The sequence below is a fragment of the Thunnus albacares genome, chromosome 22, assembly GCF_914725855.1.
Source record: "Thunnus albacares chromosome 22, fThuAlb1.1, whole genome shotgun sequence".
Taxonomy (NCBI): Eukaryota; Metazoa; Chordata; class Actinopteri; order Scombriformes; family Scombridae; genus Thunnus; species Thunnus albacares.
This window is the reverse complement of record NC_058127.1, coordinates 5,610,234-5,630,081: the sequence shown is the minus strand read 5'-3', so window position 1 is coordinate 5,630,081 and position 19,848 is coordinate 5,610,234. Positions and strand designations below refer to the sequence as shown.

Genomic DNA, 19,848 nt, shown 5'->3' with positions numbered 1-19,848 from the left:
GATTGTTATAAATGATTATTTCTGTGTTAAACGTCTCGTTTTCAGAGTCAATTTATTCACAATGAGAATCTCTGGAGTTTCGTTGCAGCCTTTAAATGCTTCACAACAACCACATTATCCAAACTTTACATTATTAATTAACAATAAATTATCCAGCAGGTGTAATGTTCACTTGTGACCACTGAAGGGAGGCAGAGAGTTTGTTTTTAGCAGCAGTATAAGATGTTGGATATTTAGAAAATGTGGGTATTTTATTAATTTTTATTATTTTATAGATTGTTTTAAAAAAAGGTTTAAATAAGATCATTTCTGAGCTATAATATAGCTATATATATAAGCTATAATATGTCAGATCTGAAACAGCACAGGACCAGATTTACAAATAACAAGTGTGTCAATTAAATGTGTTCAAACTGTGTTTTTCATGTTACTTTGTTCACAGCATGACAGTAAAATAGTAAAATATTTCCAAGAAGAAGCTTTTAGGTTACACAGTGACATAAGAGTGATATCAGTCACTCTCAGCAAGAAAGTGAATAAATGTATTTCCTAAACTGTAAAATTCATCTTTTAAATTGATAAAATGGGACTTTTTTAGATATTGCTGGAGGAATCTGGACTTATTGTTTGTATATGTTAAGGACAATTTTCTTTCAGTGGATTAAAGGACGGTTCACAATTTTTCAAATGTGTCTTAAAAGAACAATCAGGAGCCCAAATGAACATTAAACAGGTTTTTCTTGCTGTAATCATTCCTCTTGTTCATACTGACCATTAGAAGATCCCTTCATAATGAACTTAAAATGTTAGTGATGGGGGACAAAATCCACAGTCCTCCTTCTTTGCAAAAATGTATTTAAAAGTTTATGTGAAGCTAAAATGAAGCTTCAGCATCCAAATGAGTCAAATCAAGTAGATATCTTTCAATGTTACAGTCTTTTTAGTGCCAAAGTTCCTCTTTTTGTTACTATACTTCCATCACAGCTCAACAAGGAAAGACAAAGAGGGAATTTGATGCTAAAAAGACTGTAAATGTGTCAGATATCCACTTGATATGACTAACTCAGACTGATGAAGACTCATATAAGCTTCACATCAACTTTTAAATGACTGTGTGGATTTTGGCCTCCATCACTTACATTAAAAGCACATTTTAAGGATCTTTTAATAATAATAAACTGTTTTTGTTTACATGTGTCTTAAATCAACAACTAATTTCTTCAGAAACTACTGTGAACTTTTAGTTATTAATTCTCCATTAAAAGGCTGATTTACGGCAGGTCGCTCGACAGAAATCTGAGTCGCGCGACGTTTTCAATTTCCGCTTCAGGTTTCTGTCGTCTCCATGGTAACCAGACATTATCCTCCAGCCGACTTGTTTATTTACATTATATCATCCCAACCGGGACTAAATAAACAAGGACGTTACAAGTTATCTAAAGTTACAGACCAAAACATCAACAAGGAAGGTCAGTGAAAACTACAATCTCCATGGCAACGTAGTAACACTAGCCAATCACATTGCGAGACAAAATATGAAGACGTCAGCGACATAAATGTCTCTAGGTGCGAGACATGAAAGGAAAAGTGTCCGGCGACCTACCATAAATCAGCCTTAAGTGTTGGAAACGAGGAAAGCTTCACTGCCATGGCAACGGTAACTAAGGAGGGCGGAGTTAAATGAAGGTTAAAAGTTCATCGGTAGATTTAATGATCCTCAGCGCACAGCGGCGCCTAATTTAATTTGCTCAGTCGGCTTTAATGGAGCTCAAGTGTATATAAAGGCAAAACTTTGATTACTTTTGTTACAAAATGACGCAGCAAGGAAGAGAAAAAAAAGTTTAAATCCAACCTACATCAACTGTTTTCCAACATGGCCGCTAATTAGCCCCAAAACAACCTGCCAGCACTCACTATTCACCTGCTGCAGAGGACCAGAGCTGATTACAGGCCTGATTGACAACTCAGGAGAAAAACTTTCATCACTTATTGAAGCTTTGAATGTTAATGGTGGTCGCCATACGTGACAGACTGTACGTCATTCCTCTCACCTGTCTGATAAACACCTGATGTGAGACACACAGACTGGAGAACTGACTGAACCATCAGACCATCACTTCCTGATCATCAGGTGAGTAATTTAAGCTGTTTTATCTGGTAGATTACCTTTGTAGGTTGACTTCAGGGCTAAAATGATTAGTAGATTCATCAATTAATAGAGTTAATTGTAGCGCTGTAACAATTAGTCAATTAATCGATTGACAGAAAATTAATCGTCAACTGTTTGATAATCAAATAATCGTTTTAGTCATTTATGAAGCAAAAATGCCAAACATTTGCTGGTTGCAGCCTCTTAAAAGTGATTTGATGCTTTTCTGTGTTATACTTGACAGTTAAATTAATTTCTTTGTATTTTTTAACCTCTGATGAGACAAAACAAGATATTAAAGAACGAGCAATTTTCATAATTCTGTGACATTTGATAGACAAAACGATCAATGGAGAAAGTGATAGATCTTTAGTTGCAGCCCTGGTTAACTGTTCAAACACAGATGATAAACATTACATGTCTTTAGCTTCTCAAAGTTGAGGATTTGTTGCTTTTCTCTTTTGTGTTTTCGACTGTAAAATGTAATTTGTCACGTTGGCTCCGGATCTAATGGTCTAAATGATTAATCAATTAATGGAAAAAAACCAATCAGTAGCACAAGTAAACTCAGCAGGTGTAGTGGTTGTGTTGTACAGCTGTTTCTGTGTCTCTGACCATATTGATAGATAACTTACAGTATAAACAGTGGACGTGTAGATTTTGCTGTGTAGGTGTGTTGTTATATATTAGGGGTGTATTTAGAGATGTGGAGGCCCTAAACAAAACTAACCTTATTCTTGTCTCTTATCTATTGATAATGACGGTATTAAGGAGGTTATTGATTACATATATGCAACCGTTTTCCTTGTTTTTCCTGTTTTCTTGACATGAAATGTTTCTGCACCTTCCTCTCCTGAAAGCAGCTTACTTTTCTTACATTAGTTGTATCTTCTTCTCTCTCTATCCTTTATGAATGCAGTTCTCATTTTATCTTTGTCACTGTTTTAATGAGGGTTAAGGGGAAAAGAGGGACGGTCGTGTGTATATATATATATATATATATATATACATATATATGTCAGGGAAACATTGTGCTTTTTGTTTCAGGAAGTAGAAAAATATTAACTTTGGGAGTTTTGCAGTTAATTCTTTACTTTTTTTTCTTGTGAAAAGTCCTCTAGAATAACTTGTATGTCTAATAGCTTGTTACCTTGAGGCCTGAACACTGGTTAGTATGAATAGTAACATCATTTTATATGTATTATAGCTGTACAACATGTTATATCTACAGTCATTTGTATTTTAGATGGTTCAGTTGGCTCTCGACTGTAGTTTCTGGTACATTCCTTCATTTTTCATTTTACTTCTTGCTTATGAAAGAGTTCCAGCTGTAATAATCATATTTTTGGAGCTGAAATGATTAGTCTGTTATTATGATAATTGCTTAAACCTGATTTATGAAGGACAAATGCAAAACATTTGCAGGTTCCAGCTTCTCAAACGAGAGGATTTTCTGTTACTGTTAATTGAATTTAGGGCTGCAACTAATGATTATTTTCATCATGAAATCATCTGCTGATTATCAGTTTTGATTAAGTGATTTAATTGTTTGGTAAAACTCTTGTTACAATTACTCCCAGTCTTCAAATGTCCAACGATGTTCAGTCACATAAGACAAAGAAAATCATCAAATCCTCACGAGTGTGACGTTATAACTAGAAATAAGTGACTTAACTGATTAAACACTTGTAAGAATAATTGCTCATTTTAAGTTTTTTTTAATTTTTAACTTACTTTGAGTTTTGAAGATGCAGTCTGATGATGTCACCTCGGGCTCTGGGAAACTGTGACAGAATATTTTTCACTATTGTTTGTAATTTTACAGTCGAAATTATTCATTAATTAATTGAAAAAATGTACAGATTAATCAATAGGCTGATCAAAATGATCAATATTTGCAGCCCTATTATTGTTTTCTTCATTCTAGTGAGACAGTACACACAACTGAGTTAAAAGCTGCTCTTCTTCTTCTTCTTCTTCTTCTTCTTATTGTTCTTTTTCTTCATTTTCTTCTTTTTCTTTTTCTTTTTCTTCATTTTCTTCTTCTTTTTCTTCTTTTTCTTTTTCTTCTTCTTCTTCTTCTTTTTCTTCTTTTTCTTCTTCTTCTTTTTCTTCTTGTTCTTTTTCTTTTTCTTCTTTTTCTTATTATTCTTATTCTTCTTATTGTTCTTATTGTTCTTCTTCTTCTTTTTCTTTTTTCTTTTTCTTCCTCCTCTTTTTCTTTTTCTTCTTCTTCTTCTTCTTCTTCTTCTTCTTATTCACCTGGCTGTTTCCTGCTCTGACATGTCAGAATGTAAAAGGCCTATTAGTTGGATAAATCATGATTAACTAATTAATTAAATCTCTTCCATTGACATAATTTTTTTTTTTTTTAAGTATTCTTTTTAAATGTGATGATGGTGACACACTCACCTACACACACCTTGACAGTGTGAACAGAGCAGGTATTTATCCTGCAGTACCTCGTCTAACCTGCAGGTGTCACTCCGTCATTGAACGTAACGTAACAACGGTTTTTGTTTCACCTTCCACTGAACTGACCAACAGCCAAATCCACTTAAGCTGCGGCAAAATGAAATGGCCTCTCTGTATACTGTATATGTGTGTGTGTGTGTGTGTGTATGTGTGTGTCTTATCAAAGTAAATTCAACCCATCAGCCGTTTTCTCCTTTCAACAATCAAATCCAACCACTTGTGTGTGTTCCATCTTAAAAATATGTAATTTGTCTAAATGTGTGTATGCACGTCAGCTGTTTTGTGTGAACGTGTGTGTGTGTGTGTGTGAGAGAGAGAGAGAGAAAGGTGTTAGATGTGTTTATTTGTTGAATAATTCACAGCTGGGTGTTTATAGAAGACTCTGTGGCCTCAGAGCTCCAATAACACAGGACAAATATTGTGACACACACACACACACACACACACACACACATACACACACACACACACTCTTTATCAGCCGTTCCAGGGTTGACAGTTTATTTGGACACTGTGGACGGTGGAAATTGAATGTACAAAGACACAATGTGGACACACACACGCACGTTTATATTACCTGTGGAGACCCTTCAGAGTCTTCACATGTTCCACATCTTCCTCTTTTTCATACCTTGTGAGGACACTGGTATGAACACACACACACACACACGCACACACACACACAGAGACGGTGTTGTGTGGACGCTGGTTGGTTGGTTGGTCAGTGATGGAACAAAGAGAAACAGTCTCCTCTAATCTGGAGAAAATGAAACAGACGTTTGACTGGAAATATTGATTCTTCCTCCCATTTCAATCTTCATCTGGTATTATCTGTCCCACCGCTGAGTGTGTGTGTGTGTGTGTGTGTGTGTGTCTCTCTCTCACACGCCCTCTGAAATGATTTTCTGTCCAGTAGAACTACACAGTAACTAGTAAATTATATATATGTGCACACATGCAGCTATTTTGATAATCGATTTATCATTTGGAGTCTTTTTTTTTTAAGAAAAAAAGTCCAAATTCTCTGATTCCAGCTTCTCAAATGTGAATATTTTCTGGTTTCTTCTTGTCTTCTTTGACTGTAAACTGAATATTTTTGGGTTGTGGACTAAACAAGACATTTAAAGGCATCACTCTGGGTTGTTTGGAACAGCTGACTGACATTTTTCACCATTTTCTGACATTTTATGGACGAAACAACTAATCAAGTAATCGAGAAAATAATCAACAAATTAATGCCTTTAGTTCAAGATATCTGCAGAGCTGCTACCTTTAAAATATTACAAAAACATTCTACAACTGAATAAACTAACAAAACCATAAGTAGTGCTGCTGATACAACATTACAATACATTATAGTAGTATGATATGTAGAGAGTAAACTATCAATCACTCAACTCACAACTATCAATCAATCTAGAACATTTAAATCTATAAGCCTGTAAAGAAAAACAAAGTTTGATGGTTCTATAGTCCGACTCATGCTGGATTTTTGATACTATCGTGTCAAATCTTTGGATCTCAGTTGGAAAAAGTTTCAGATCAGCTCAAGGAAAAAAACTTCTCTTTGGTGTCCAAACAAGAATCATCAGGAGTTCAGAGCAGCAAAATGTACGTTAACGCCGGCAATAAAGGAGAACAGTTACAATGCACCAAAGGGTCAGCACCTCTTCTTTTATACCACTTGGCTTATATAGGTCACACCTACTGTCCAACCTCTTCATACTCACCAATTACACTATTATAATCTCTTTACGTCACCTGTTGCAGCCCCAGAGCCCTAAAAATAGGTTTTGGGCAGAAATGGATATGCTTTACAGTTTCATCCAGTACTGAGTGTGATTATCTTTAACAAACTTTGTGCTCATATATCAATCACGAGTTTCTGCAAGATATGCATTCAATATGATGCATTGCTTTTTTTTTTTTTCAGCACATCATAAGTCTTATTAAATTATACCACAATACCAATATTGATATTAACTTTCTCAACACAACCCTTAACATTTTTTTATAAGGTTGTGATCAATAAACGTATGTGCAGGACCTTTTACAGTTGAAAAATAAACTTTATCGGTGTCATACCCCTCCTTCTCTCTATATTATTATTATTAACTGTCCAATAAAGCCAAACATACTTCAGTAGTAGCTTTAGTAAAGTAAAGTCATATTTCGAGGTTAATTGTTCAGTTGATGCTAACAAAAAGAAGCTCCGTCGCCCGACAACCTCAAACCTGTTCACATCAACACGTCTCGAGCCGTAGCAACACGGTGTCACCCTGTTCTTCCACCGCCGCTGTTCCCCACCCCCCCGATACGACCCCCGACGTGACACGAAGGGAGACGACAGCAGAAAAAGGAAGAAAATAGAGAGAATTACAAATGAAACCAGGAAGTGTTTAACAGTAAGATGAAGAAGAACGATGTGTGTGTGTGTGTGTGTGTGTGTGTGTGTGTGTGTGTGTGTGTGTGTGTGTGTGTGGAGGAGATGGAGGAGATCAAATCTGATATTCTAACCCCTCACGACCTCTTTGAAAACAAAACACCACCACGTCTGGAGCTGCAAAGGTTAAAAATCTAAATCTTTTTCTCTCTTGTTCTGCTTTAACTGTAATCTATTTTCATCTATTTTGTTTTTTGGAGGCGGTTTGTTATGTCTGCATGTCGCGCAGGTTAAACAACAGACAATCTGCTCTGCTGTTTGTCCAGCGTGAACCTCGAGTTGACCTCAAACACTCCATTACTCTGATCCCAGGAAGGAGAGTTAAATAAAACTGCAAATAGAAAGAGAAAATGAGACAAGCACTTAATATCCATCAGTTAGTTTCTCTCTCTTTTTTCTTTCTTTCTTTCTCCGAGTGGACAGCCTCTGCGCTCCAATTCATCTTCGTTCTCCTCACAGCGGTGTATTCAGGGAAGGTCAAAACCCGGAAAATAGGCTACACACCAGGCATTTTGTCACCAGACACCCTTCACCTGCCTCCCAACACCGAAGGAGGAGCCGCACACAACTGGGACACCGGCCGCGGCCAAAAATACATCAGCTGGAGCGGAGCAGCAGCAGCAGCAGCAGCAGCAACCGCTGCATGCATTTAACCGCATCCGTTCTGCATTTACGCCACATTTGTTGTCCTTTAGGAAGACGCAGGAGAGCGGGACGGGGTGACATTTAGTCGCTTAAAGTTCTGAGTATTATTCTGAATTGTTGTTTGTGTCCTGATGTCACATCTTCCTTCCTCCTCCTCCTCCTCCTCCTCCTCCTCTAGACAGACAGATTCATTCAATTTAGACAATTAGCAAAGAGATAAAGTTTGTCTGTGGGAAGAAAACAGTGATGACTTTGTTTACACAGATCAAACTAATCCAATTGCTGACTGATGATTAGAGGTCTTCAAGGATCCACTTGTTTCTGAGGAACAGAGACCCCGACCTTGGCTTTAAATGAGTTTAGTCGCCGTCATCATCACGGCAGTGTGAGTCAAATACAAACGAGGAACTGCTTCATTCAGGTGCTTAATGTCCTTCTGATCATCATCAATATATCTATAATTTTGTCATCTTGTTTGTTCACGCTGTATTTCTGTAATTTTGTTGTCTTAATATGTAATTTCAGCTGCTCTCTCAATCAAAATAATAACAAAAGAGTGTGATCATGGTGTGAAGTAGCAAGGGATCATGGGAGTTGTTGTCTTTGTTGTTAAATAACCAGCTTCACCGAGACAGGATTACTCCAGTGTTGTTTTTACCAGGAGCCGAATTATCCGCAGAGGTCTCCTCCTCTCCGAAAACAAACGTACACGCAGATTAAAATCGTTAAAATACTAATTAAAGCTGTTTCACCCAAAAAAAAAAAAAAAATCAATATTTCTCCGATGATGTTTGGTGACCACCGGACTTCCTGGAGGGGCTGTTAGCTGAGCTGCTGCTAACGTTTGTCCAGTTTATTTCTCTGATAACTTAAGATTCAGACGTCCAATGACTAAAATCCTTCTTCTGGATAAAAGATATAGTTAAAACCGACTTAAATTTATCATAAAAATGTGGCTTAAAACTGAATAAAAGTCCATTTATAACAGTTTGTGTGGAACAACCACAACGCTGATGTATTATCTTGTATGTGTGTTAGTTACTCTTTGGTAGACGCCATTGTAGCGGACAAACACAGCGCCGCCGTATGCATCTTGTGCGTGTTTACTCTTTGGTAGAGGAGGTATGACGTCATTGACATGCGACCAAATGAAACGGTCCGTTACTTTGATTAAATTACAGATTTCTCTGGGTTTGAAAATTGTTGGAAACATTTGGGATAATGTAAGTACACAACTCAACAACATATATAACATAGGTCTAGTTGTTTTTAGACATTTTAATGTGGAATTATTACATATTATAGCTTTTTTTTAAAACAGTTTTCATTATGGATTTAATCTGACAGATATTTTCTCGGTTACTTGAATAGTCGTTTGTCTGTAGAATGTGAGTAAATGGTGAAAAATGTCATGTTTTGTCCAACCAACACTAAAAAACCCAACAACACTGAGTTTATTATCCAACTATTTTTACAATCAAATAATCGTTTATTTGATTGTAAAAATAGTTGCCAATTATAATTTTTTAACAATTGACTCATAATTATTATTATTATTATTATTATTATTATTATTATCATTAATGGACTAATCACTGCAGCTCTACAGTTTACTTTCATATACAATAAAGTAAAGTATTAAATCATCACATTTGAGAAGCTGAAACCAGGTAATGTAAACATCTATTCAATTATTAAAATAGTTGTTGCAGCTTTTATTTTGGTAAAATGAATTTGAAATTGACCATAAACCAAATGCAGCAGATTTTTCCTGCTGTTTTTATTGATAAGATTCATGATTAAAAGCTTTTATCAGAGTGAAACATCTCTGAAAATCTAGAAAAAAACTGGATGAGAAACTCTAAAATTTGTGGAAAAGTACATGGCGGCTCCTCCCGAACAGATTTTATCTCTTTTAACGGGGAGAAAAAAATAAAACGTCCTCATGTTGTAGACGGAGGCAGCAAAGGGAGCGTCAGGTCAAATATCCAAACGCACCCTGAGCTTCGAGCCCCGTGGGGACGATATAGCAACGACACTAATGGCGGGCTACATGGCATTTAGAGCAGAAAGGTGTGACATGCAAACCTTCACACTCACTGTCTGTCTCTCTCACACACACACACACACATTTGCATACACACATACACACACACTCTCACACACTCCTCAGGGCCTGCCATTAATAACAGCTGACCTTTGCACGTTTAGGCTGTTAAATGATAGTAAAGCAGACCTGAGGACAGCGTATCACACTTTCCTCCATCTCTCTCTGTGTTTGTCTCTCCATCATCCATCATTCCTTTCCTTAAACCTCTTCAAATTGTTGGGTATGTTTGCTATGTTTTGCATTATTTAAACATCTGTTTCTGTTGTAGTCAAGTCAAGTTTTATTTGTACAGCCTGATATCACAAATCACAAATTTGCCTCAGGGGGGCTTTTACGGTCTGTACAACATCCTCTGACCCTCCGTTCCAACACGGGAAAAACTCCTGAAACAAGTAAAACAAGCTCCGTCATAAAGAAGCAACCTTAATCTAAGTTAGAAGAAAAGGTGTTAATGCTGTAACGAGTTTAATTGATAAACTGATCAACTGAAAAATAATAATCAACTATGTTAATAATCGATTAAACTGTTGAGTCATTTAACGAAAGCAAAAAAAAAAATGCCAAAAGTTCAGAGTCCAGCTTCTCAAAATGTCAAGTTTATTTATAGAGAACATTTTAAAATAAGCAGAGTTGAGCAACGATGTGCTCAAATGACAGTAAACAGCACAACAGTAGAGATAAGACTCTAATAATAATGTGAGGCAATGATGAAATTAAAAGGCAATATCAGAGTATGTACAGAAATATAAAATCTATTTTTGGGAGGTTTTGGACTGTTGGTCAAAACAAAACAAGCTTTTTTCATGATTTATTGACATTTTATTGGCTCAACAACTGACAGATAAATCAGCAGTGGAAATAATCATTGGCTGCAGCCTCATAATTCAAACATTCAGCAGAAAGTTGGAAATCTACAAAAAAAAATACAATTACAGGCAATTTTTTTTTTATATTTTAATATTTTATATATTTGCACAACTGTTAACAGCCACTGATTCTCATTATCTGTCAGAAATTCACTTGTCACGTATCTTTTAATCTTAATTTATCTGGTGTTTCTGGCCCCCGAATCTTAGAATGAGGGAAAAACCATTGATTGTACATAAAGATGGACGTAGCGAGGTGTGAAGTTACTTATTGGTTTGCATTGGCGTCGGTTTGAAGCCCAAAGTTGCTGCTTACATACGGTTGGCGCCATCTTTTCCATTTGGATCCAGGACCTTCCACATAAGGATTGCGGGGTGTTGCCTTTTACGCTCTGGAAACACGCTACCTCGGACCAAAGCTAACGCTAGCTTACTGGGAACACCGAGCGCTGCACATAACTAACGCAGCAAGTATCATAATCAATTAACGTTAAACTTAGTGAAATATTGCAACCGTAGTACGAGTCAGTGTGAGTCCTGGAGCCGAGGAAAGCAACAGGTGAGCCAACTGTCAATCACAGCTGTCAATCAACGTCCGCACAGCAGACATCAAAGCTACTATAAGTCTTCAAATCTTATTAACTGACTTCCAAAATGACCACCAGCACACTTGTTAGAGGGCCTGAATTTAATGACTGAGACCATAATGACTCATTGAAAAAATGTATTGATTTAGTATTTCATGAGAGTAGTTGACGCTTTTTAAATGAGCGTCAATTGGAGCTAGCATTTTCTTTGGAGCTAGCATCTAGCAACCATCAGTAGCGTTGCACTTTAAGGTTCTTCTGCATTGGCTTCAACTTCAAGCCGTGGTTGTTGCCGCTTTGGAAAAACATTAAAAACATGCTTGAAAGTATGAGTATCAAGCACCTAGTGGCAACTTATGGTATTGCATCTTTAAAGTGTTCTTACCGTGACACTAAATCCACTTTGAGATACCAAATAACAGATATAGATACTTCAATACAGACCTGGCAATTTTTTTTTTTTTTTTTTTTTTTTTAATATCTACATTTTTTTTCTGGTCTACACTGGTATGTACTGCTTCCGGGAAATAGCCACAGCCCAACGCTCAGAGTCCCACATTAATAAAAGATCTCACCTGCACCTAAGTCTCCTTGGATTTTATAATATTAACAACAAACAAATTGCCATTACAAGCTGAAACTATATTACTCACATGAGTACTGTATGACAAAGATTAGCTCGCTTCAAGCAGAGCAGGTGATGACTGACACATGTGCTGACGTTACTATTCTTGGCTTCTTTTTGAGTTTTGCGAGACTCACTGCTGCTACTTTGAATGAAAGTTAGACGACTTTTTGTGTGTGTGTGTGTGTGTTAGAGTTAATAATTGTTCTGTGTATTTATTTAAATACTTGTCTCCAATGAATTCCTTATTTTAGCTACTGTGATGGTACAAAATAGTGTAAGAAAAGTAAAACAGTGAATGATTTTATGAGTTATTAATGAAGCATAAATTGCTTTACTTCCACTTAACGCCATCACATTAACATGCAGTTCACTCTTGTGTCCTAAAAGTGGGGACAAGCCTAATACTATAAAACATAAAATACTCTTAAGGTAGTTTTAAGTTTATATATACAAGTCCAGTAAAGAAAAATCTACCATATTAGACTTTTAAGTTGAGTCATCGCAGCAGAAGTTCTCTGCCTTTTCCAGGAGAAAATTGATGGTAAAAATTGATTGTATAAAAATTATTGTAGCCACTTGATGGAGGGAATAATGAGACTATTGGCCATGTGCAAGGAGATTTTTGTCCAAAGTGTAGCGGCTCTTAACTTTGTGTGAAAACTCTTCCTTTCAACTAAATTCAAAGTGTTTTTTCTTGGCATGAAAGCTGAAAGAACGCAGCTCAGCCAAACTCACAGTTTACTTTTCTCTTTCTTCCTCAGTCGAAGCTTTATTTTAGATGAAAGACTCAACTGAACAAAAAAAAATAAATATTTGCCAAATTGGTTTCTCTTAGTTTAGTTGAACTAGTTCTGTCTCCCATCCCGCTTCCTCCTCGTCCAGAGGGGTCGATGAACGGCGGAGCGTCGCTCTCTCTCTCTCTCTGACTCTCTCCTTCTCCCTCCATCTGCTTTTCAGATTGTTGTGGTGAAACCAGAACACAAACCAAACTTTAAACTGCAAGAGACGACCAGCTGCTATCTTTATAAAGGTCAACAAGAAATCCAAGGCCGCCCAGCTAAAACAACACACACACACACACACATTCAGAGAGTCTCCATGGATTCATTTCCACATCACCCGCACTCATTCCACTTTTACAGTTATTTTAATTCCTCCATCCATCCTTTCTCTTTCTTTCTCACGTTCCCCCTCTCTTTCTCTCTCTGCCTCTCCCTCTTTTTTTTTTGCCCCCCTCTCTCTCTCTCTCTCTCTCTCTTCTCTCCCGTCAAGTGTTCATCCCGCCTGCCAAGCTCTACTTGGTCTGTTTGGGGTAAAGAGAGAAAGACAAAAAAAAAACAAAAAACGTTTCTAATTTGGTATCAATCTGAAGAGTCCAGTTTCATCATTACTATGTCTGTCTGTGTGAGAATGTGTGTGTGGCTTTCTCATTTTATTCCCATGATACGGGCCACACACACACACACACACACTCATATACATTCCCACCCCCAAAATCGCAACTGACAGAAATAGTTGTCCCGACATTTTGGTTGATGACATTCACATCCTGTGGTCCGTGTTTACGTCAGTGTTAGTTGGTTTCTTTCTTTTTCTCTTTCTGTGCTGGTTTAAAATGATCATGTTCATCATTTATTTGTCATTATGATTATTTATTATAATCTATTTATCTCTAGAATTGTTTAATTGCACTTGAACATTTTAAATTGATAGAAAACTGCGTTGACGTTGTACTTGAAGCTGCATTAACTCCAGACTGTTCTTACACGTCTCGGCTTGGTGCGCCATATTACTTATATATTTTTATAAGCATAAGTGAGGCATGTCAGTGGTTCCCAACTGGTAGGTCACGGTCCAATTGTGGAATGTGGGCTCAGTTTGAATGGGTTGAGAACATTTGGGTCAAATGGGGTTAGGGGTTAGGGTTGGGTGGTTAGGGTTAGGGGGTTGAGGTTAGGGGGTTAGGGTTTGGGTTTGGGTTAGGGATTAGGGTTATGGAGTTAGAGTTAGGGTTAGGGGGTTAGGGGTTAGGGTAGGATTAGGGTTAGGGGGTTTGGGTTAGGGTTTAGGGTAGGGTTAGGGTTAGAGTTAAGGGGTTATGGGTTAGGGTTATGGTTAGGGTAGGATTAGGGTTAGGGGGTTTGGGTTAGGGATTAGGGTTAGGGGGTTAGAGTTAGGGTTAGGGGTTAGGGTAGGATTAGGGTTAGGGGGTTTGGGTTAGGGGTTAATGGGTTAGCGTTAGGGTTTGGGGGTTAGGGTTAGGGTAGGATTAGGGTAGGGTTAGGGGGTTTGGGTTAGGGGTTAGGGTAGGATTAGGGTTAGGGTAGGGTTAGGGGTTTGGGTAGGATTAGGGTTAGGGGGTTTGGGTTAGGGGTTAAGGGGTTAGCGTTAGGGTTAGGGGGTTTGGATTAGGGGGTTCGGGTCAAACCCTAACCCTCTAACCCAACTTTTAATGTAGTTAAGTACCATTTCCTGCTTCCTAGTTTGTAGCAGTAAAGTATTGACTAGAATATATTCAGCTCTGTTTTACTGACGCTGACCATAAAGAAGCAAACATGTATGCTGTGGACTACTGGTCTGACTGGGAAACAACTTTTCTTCTTATCACTCTCAGCTCTGCAGCTGCTGTATTTCCCTGCTCTTCGTATCAGGCCTGTTTACATGTTCTGCAGTAAAATAGTTTTAATAGCAGTAAAGTAGAAAATAGTTCTGACTGACTGACTGTTGGTCGGGACAAAAGAAAACATTTGAGGACGTCACCTTTGGCTTTGGGAAACGATGATCGACATTTTTAAACCGTTTTCAGACATTTTATAGACTAAACTAAAGTAATTGAGTCATTGAGTAATGGCGTGAATAATCAACAGATGGATTTGATAAAGGAAAAATTGTTGGTTGCAGCTTTAAGGTTGAATAGAAATGAGTAATCAGTGAATAAAGACAATAATCAGCACATTAATTGATAATGAATGAATGAAAATGAATTGATTTTTAGGCTTCTAGTAGTCAGAAAAGCATTAAAACAAAGCTGTCGTCGTCACCGTGTCATTGGTTGTCACATTTGTTACGGCTGACATGTTAGTGTCCACTTGACAGCAGTATTCACTCTCCTTTTACCTCTGGTTTGATCTCTACGAACAAAAATAACAAATTAAGTCGTCAGCACTCACAAATAAGTGTATATCTCTTCTTTAAATGATGCACAGCAGCAAAAAACGGACAAAAAAAAACGTTTCAGCCCCTTTCCGAGGTGATTACAGCCAGTTGATACAAATAATCCAAACAGATATCATCAAATAAACATTATTATAAAGAAAAAGTAGAAAATTTAAGGCGATTTAAGCCGTCTGAGGAGATAAAATGCAACAACCGCATAGTGACCACTTGATTTACACATGCTGATGTCTGTTTATTTGCTGCTGTGCATCTTTTAAAAAAGTGATATACACTTATTTGTGAATGCAGACGACTTAATTTGTTATTTTTGTGATTCTTTTTTGGGAGGGTCTGCACCCATTACACTCTAAAGACTGTGAGTTGAACACGCCAGCTCTTTTGTTGGATCTCTACTAAACCCCTGTGGGAAATATTTGGCCCCTCAGCTGCTAAATGCTCCACTTTCTCCACCTGCCGCTTGCTTATTTGCTCAAAGGCTACTTGGTTGGTTGTTATCGTGGAGACCGGTGCTCGTATTTCCCAGTTCTTAGAGGGATTTGAACCTTTGCTCCTCATGTTTTCTGTGCTGCCGCTGCTGTCCATTTGTCCTCTATGGAGATAAACTGGTGTTTACACTGCGGGCCACATAGGAATTCAACCATGGCATAAGGAATCTGATGATGTGTGTGTTTGTGTGTTTGTGTGTGTGTGTGTTTGTGGTTCTTCATTTGATCCTCACAGGAATAGGAAAAAAAAGGGAAATTTAGAAAACGAGCAGATTCTGCTGCCTTTCCTTCTTCCAAGAAATTAGTTTGAGATTAGGTTAGTGTTGAGGAATGAGTGATGGAAACCTTTTTGTTTGTTTGTTTGTGTGTGTGTCTGTTCCTTTTTTTGTGTAAACATGTTTGTACATGTGACGTTTTAAATGTTGCCGTATATGTTTTTTTTGCTGTGTTTTTATTTATTTCTTTTATTTACATATGCAGGAACTTCACTAATTGTATGTTATGTTTTAGTGTGTGTGTGTGTGTGTGTGTGTGTGTGTGTGTGTGTGTGTGGGGCAGGTGTTTTGCGTCACCACCCACCATCCATCAAGTCAAATGGGCGAATGACAGGAAGAACAAAAACAAATCCCTCGCTCTGGCAAGAATAAACGACTGATGCCGACCAATGACAAGTGTTTATTGTGTGTGTTGAGTGTGTGTTTGTGAAAGAGATGAAGGGATATATGTGTGTGTGTGTGTGTGTGTGTGTGTGTGTATGTATTTTTCTATGTATGTATATGTTTGTGTGGGTGAAACTGAAAGAGAGAGAGAAGGACAAAGCAAGTGAGTGTGAGAGATGAGAGAAAAGAGAACAGGGTGGTGTTTATTGTTTCACCAGTTCAGTAGGTGGACGTGCACACACACACACACACACACACACACACACACACACACATATACACACTTATTATCCCGCTCAGTGAGCATGTAAAGTAAATATTTCCGAGATGACCAACTCAGCCACTCAATCCTAGTTAGGCTCTGAGTATACTTGCTTTCTACCAGCGTGTACATGCAGACAAGCACTGTTGACATACTTGTTTACTCTGTGTGTACCTGGAGGATTAAAAACACACAACAACGCGGCCACTAGGGGGCAGATCGGAGCCGCATCGTCCCCCCGTCGGCACCACAATATCTTCTCTTAGAAACTTGTGATTTTGCACGATGTAAACACTGGAAGACGTTACTTCTGCTGCCGTTGTAGTCGTGGTTCGTTCAGGGTCTGCTGCTCACCGCTGCCCCCGCTGTTCATCTGTTTAACTGCATCTTGTGTAGCGTTTATTATAAATAAATAAAGCAACACTCTGAACAGATGCGTATCCATCATAGAGACAGAGAGAAGTAGATTATAGTAACAAAATGATGTTAGTTTTTTTTGTCTGTCAGCTCAACCGCTTTCTGTTTTTCTTATCAATATAATGAAGATACATTTACAGTGAATGTATCTGCAAACCGTCCGCTGTTCAGCGAAGACATTTTTAAAAGTCAGCGTATTTTTTTGATAAATAAGGACATCTGATTAAAGTGAGAGCATTTTTGGAATCGAAGGTCCGTCTTTTGTAAGTGTAGACGAATGTACTGACACTTACAGTAAATGAGGATCATTTATTTTGAAAGTGAGGACATTTTTGGGAATCTTGTCGACATTTTTTTTTTGACTTTGGAAAGTGAAGACAGTTTTGAAAGAAGTGATTTTTTGAAAGGTGAAGACATATTTTGCATAGAGGACAGTGTTTTTCACTATTGTTTGCACTTACAGACTTACTGAAGGGAGGATATTTTATTTTGAAAATGAGGGCATTTTTGAAAAGTCACTTTGTGGAAGGCAAAGACTTATTTTGGAAGGTGAAGACTTGTTTTAAAATGAGGACATGTGAGGACATTTTTATGTTTTTCAATATAGGATCTTTTGGAAAGTGAAGGACAGTTTTAAAAGAAGTCAGGACATTTAGGAAGGTGACGGTGTATTTTGGAATATGAGGGCTTTTTTCTAAAGTGAGGAACTTTTTGGGAATCTTTTGGACATTTTTTTTTGACATTTTGGAAAGTGAGGACACTTTTGAAAGAAGTGATTTTTGAAAAGTGAAGACATATTTTGCATAGAGGACAGTGTTTTTCACAATTGTTTGCACTTACAGACTTAAGTGAGGATATTTTATTTTGAAAGTGAGGACATTTTTGAAAAGTGACCTTTTGGAAAGTGAAGGACACTTTTTTGACATTCTTGAAAGTGAGGACAGTTTTGAAAGAAGTCAGGACATTTAGGAAGATGACGATGTATTTTGGAATATGAGGATTTTTTTCTAAAGTGAGGAACTTTTGAAAGTGAGGACGTTTTTGGGAATCTAAGGACCATCTTTTGTAAGTGAGCACAAACGTCTGCACTGACAGACTTAAGTGAGGATACTTTTGGAATCATAAGGACATTTTTTTAAATCTACTGTAAGGACTTTTTTTGTGTGTTTTTCCAATAATGTCTGCACTTATAGGATGCTTTGGAAAGTGAGGACATTTGTTGAAAGTGAGGACATGTAAGGATATTTTTGAAAATTTTTTTTGAAAAGAAATGGGTTTAGGTTAAGGTTACGTTATGTCACTGAGGGTCCTCACAAGTATAGTGCATGTGTCTGAGTGTGTGTGTGTGTGTGTGTGTGTGTGTGTGTGACGGGGTACTGATGACCTCTTCCAGCTGTCTGTGGATAATGAGAAGCTGTCAGCACCAAGGGGACAGGAGACACACACACACACACACACACACACACACAAACACACACATTCAGGGTTACACAAACAAATGCGCATGATATCTGCACACTAAAACACACACAAAAACACACACACACTGTAAGACAAACGCATGAACACACTCACTCACAGTCTGTCTACTTTGCTCTCTTCATCCTGTGTCACCTTTTTCATCCGTTTAGTGGAGGAAAACGCGTTCTTCTTTTCTGGTGGAAAATACAGCGATGCATGTTTATGAGGCCTCAAAACCCTCCAAACAAGGGGGGTCCGGTCTGTCAGAAGCAGGCTGCGTCAGTGCTGCACCATCTGATTCACACGACCAGATCATCAGTGTGATTCCTCAGTTACATGGACAACATAAGGTCCAGCAGGCAGCAGGATTTTTGAAGGTCTGCGAGTCCCTGAGAGCAGAGAACAGTCTTCTGTCTGACTGCACTGTATGTTCACTATGTTCCAAACACTCGAAAACACGGCTTTCATGTCACACCGTCGCCTCCTCGTCGCTTCAAAACTCCACTACAAGTATTATATTTAGCAGTTTACTGCCGAATCAGTGATTGTTTGGAACATACAGACCAATGCACGACTGGTTTGATAAGTTTCTGTGGATGTTTTAGCAAAAAATTTACTGCAGCTCCTCTTTTTTTTGCTCATTTATTTAAGTAAAAACAGCAATAACATCATGTAAAAATACTCGAGTATAATTTTGAATGCAGGACTTTTAATTATAGTAAAGTAAAAGTATCAGAAAAGATTCTGATGTTTCAAATGTAAAAGTATCATGTAGAGTCGCTCCTGTCAGTATCATATTACTGTATATCAAGGACGATCTTGATCCGAGTCCTTAAATATTGGATATCTGCTGATACCGAGTCAGATCTAATATTCATATTTATATAGCAGCAGAAGATATGCAGTGTTGATTACACACTACAGCATCATGCTGTACAGACGGTGATAACATATGACTGTTGATGCAGGTGGCTCAAACAGATTTTCATATTTCAGTTTCAATCGTGTGTATATTGTTATTTTCATCATCGTGGTTAATGTGGGGCAATTTACTTAAATTGTACAATTATACATTTTACTCATTACAAAGCAGAAAAAGTATCACGTTACTTTACCTTCGTTACTCAGCCGTCAGCTCCGTCGAAGATGCCTTTTTAAAGTTTCAATAAACGACATTCAGCAAACAACTGTTTGCTATGTAAAGATATAGCGGAGTAAAATTGTCCTGAGCAGAGAATGAAGTCACACTACCTCTGTGTGTGTGTGTTTGTTGTTATCTGAGCTTCTCTGATCTTTGTTTTGGTAGCCGGTCTGGCTGCTTGTGTATGTTAGTGCATATGAGTCCCTCTGTGCATGACAAATTTTTTAATTTTCTAAACTACGATATGTTTCTGAAAACATTTGAGGTGATAAATAAGCGATGCAGTAACAGAATCTTGATCCGTATTTGATCAGCACTGCCTAGTTCGACAGTTTGATCTGAG

The 19,848-nt window shown here is 37.7% G+C and overlaps 1 long non-coding RNA gene across 1 annotated transcript in view; it reads left to right on the top strand.

The window, feature by feature from the left end:
- Window positions 1–1,352: 1,352 nt before the first annotated feature.
- LOC122973414 overlaps window positions 1,353–19,848 on the top strand; it is a 37,023-nt gene continuing 18,527 nt past the window's right edge. The window contains exon 1 of the long non-coding RNA XR_006400015.1: window positions 1,353–2,131. This is a non-coding gene — a long non-coding RNA (uncharacterized LOC122973414). The remainder of the gene's footprint in view (window positions 2,132–19,848) is intronic.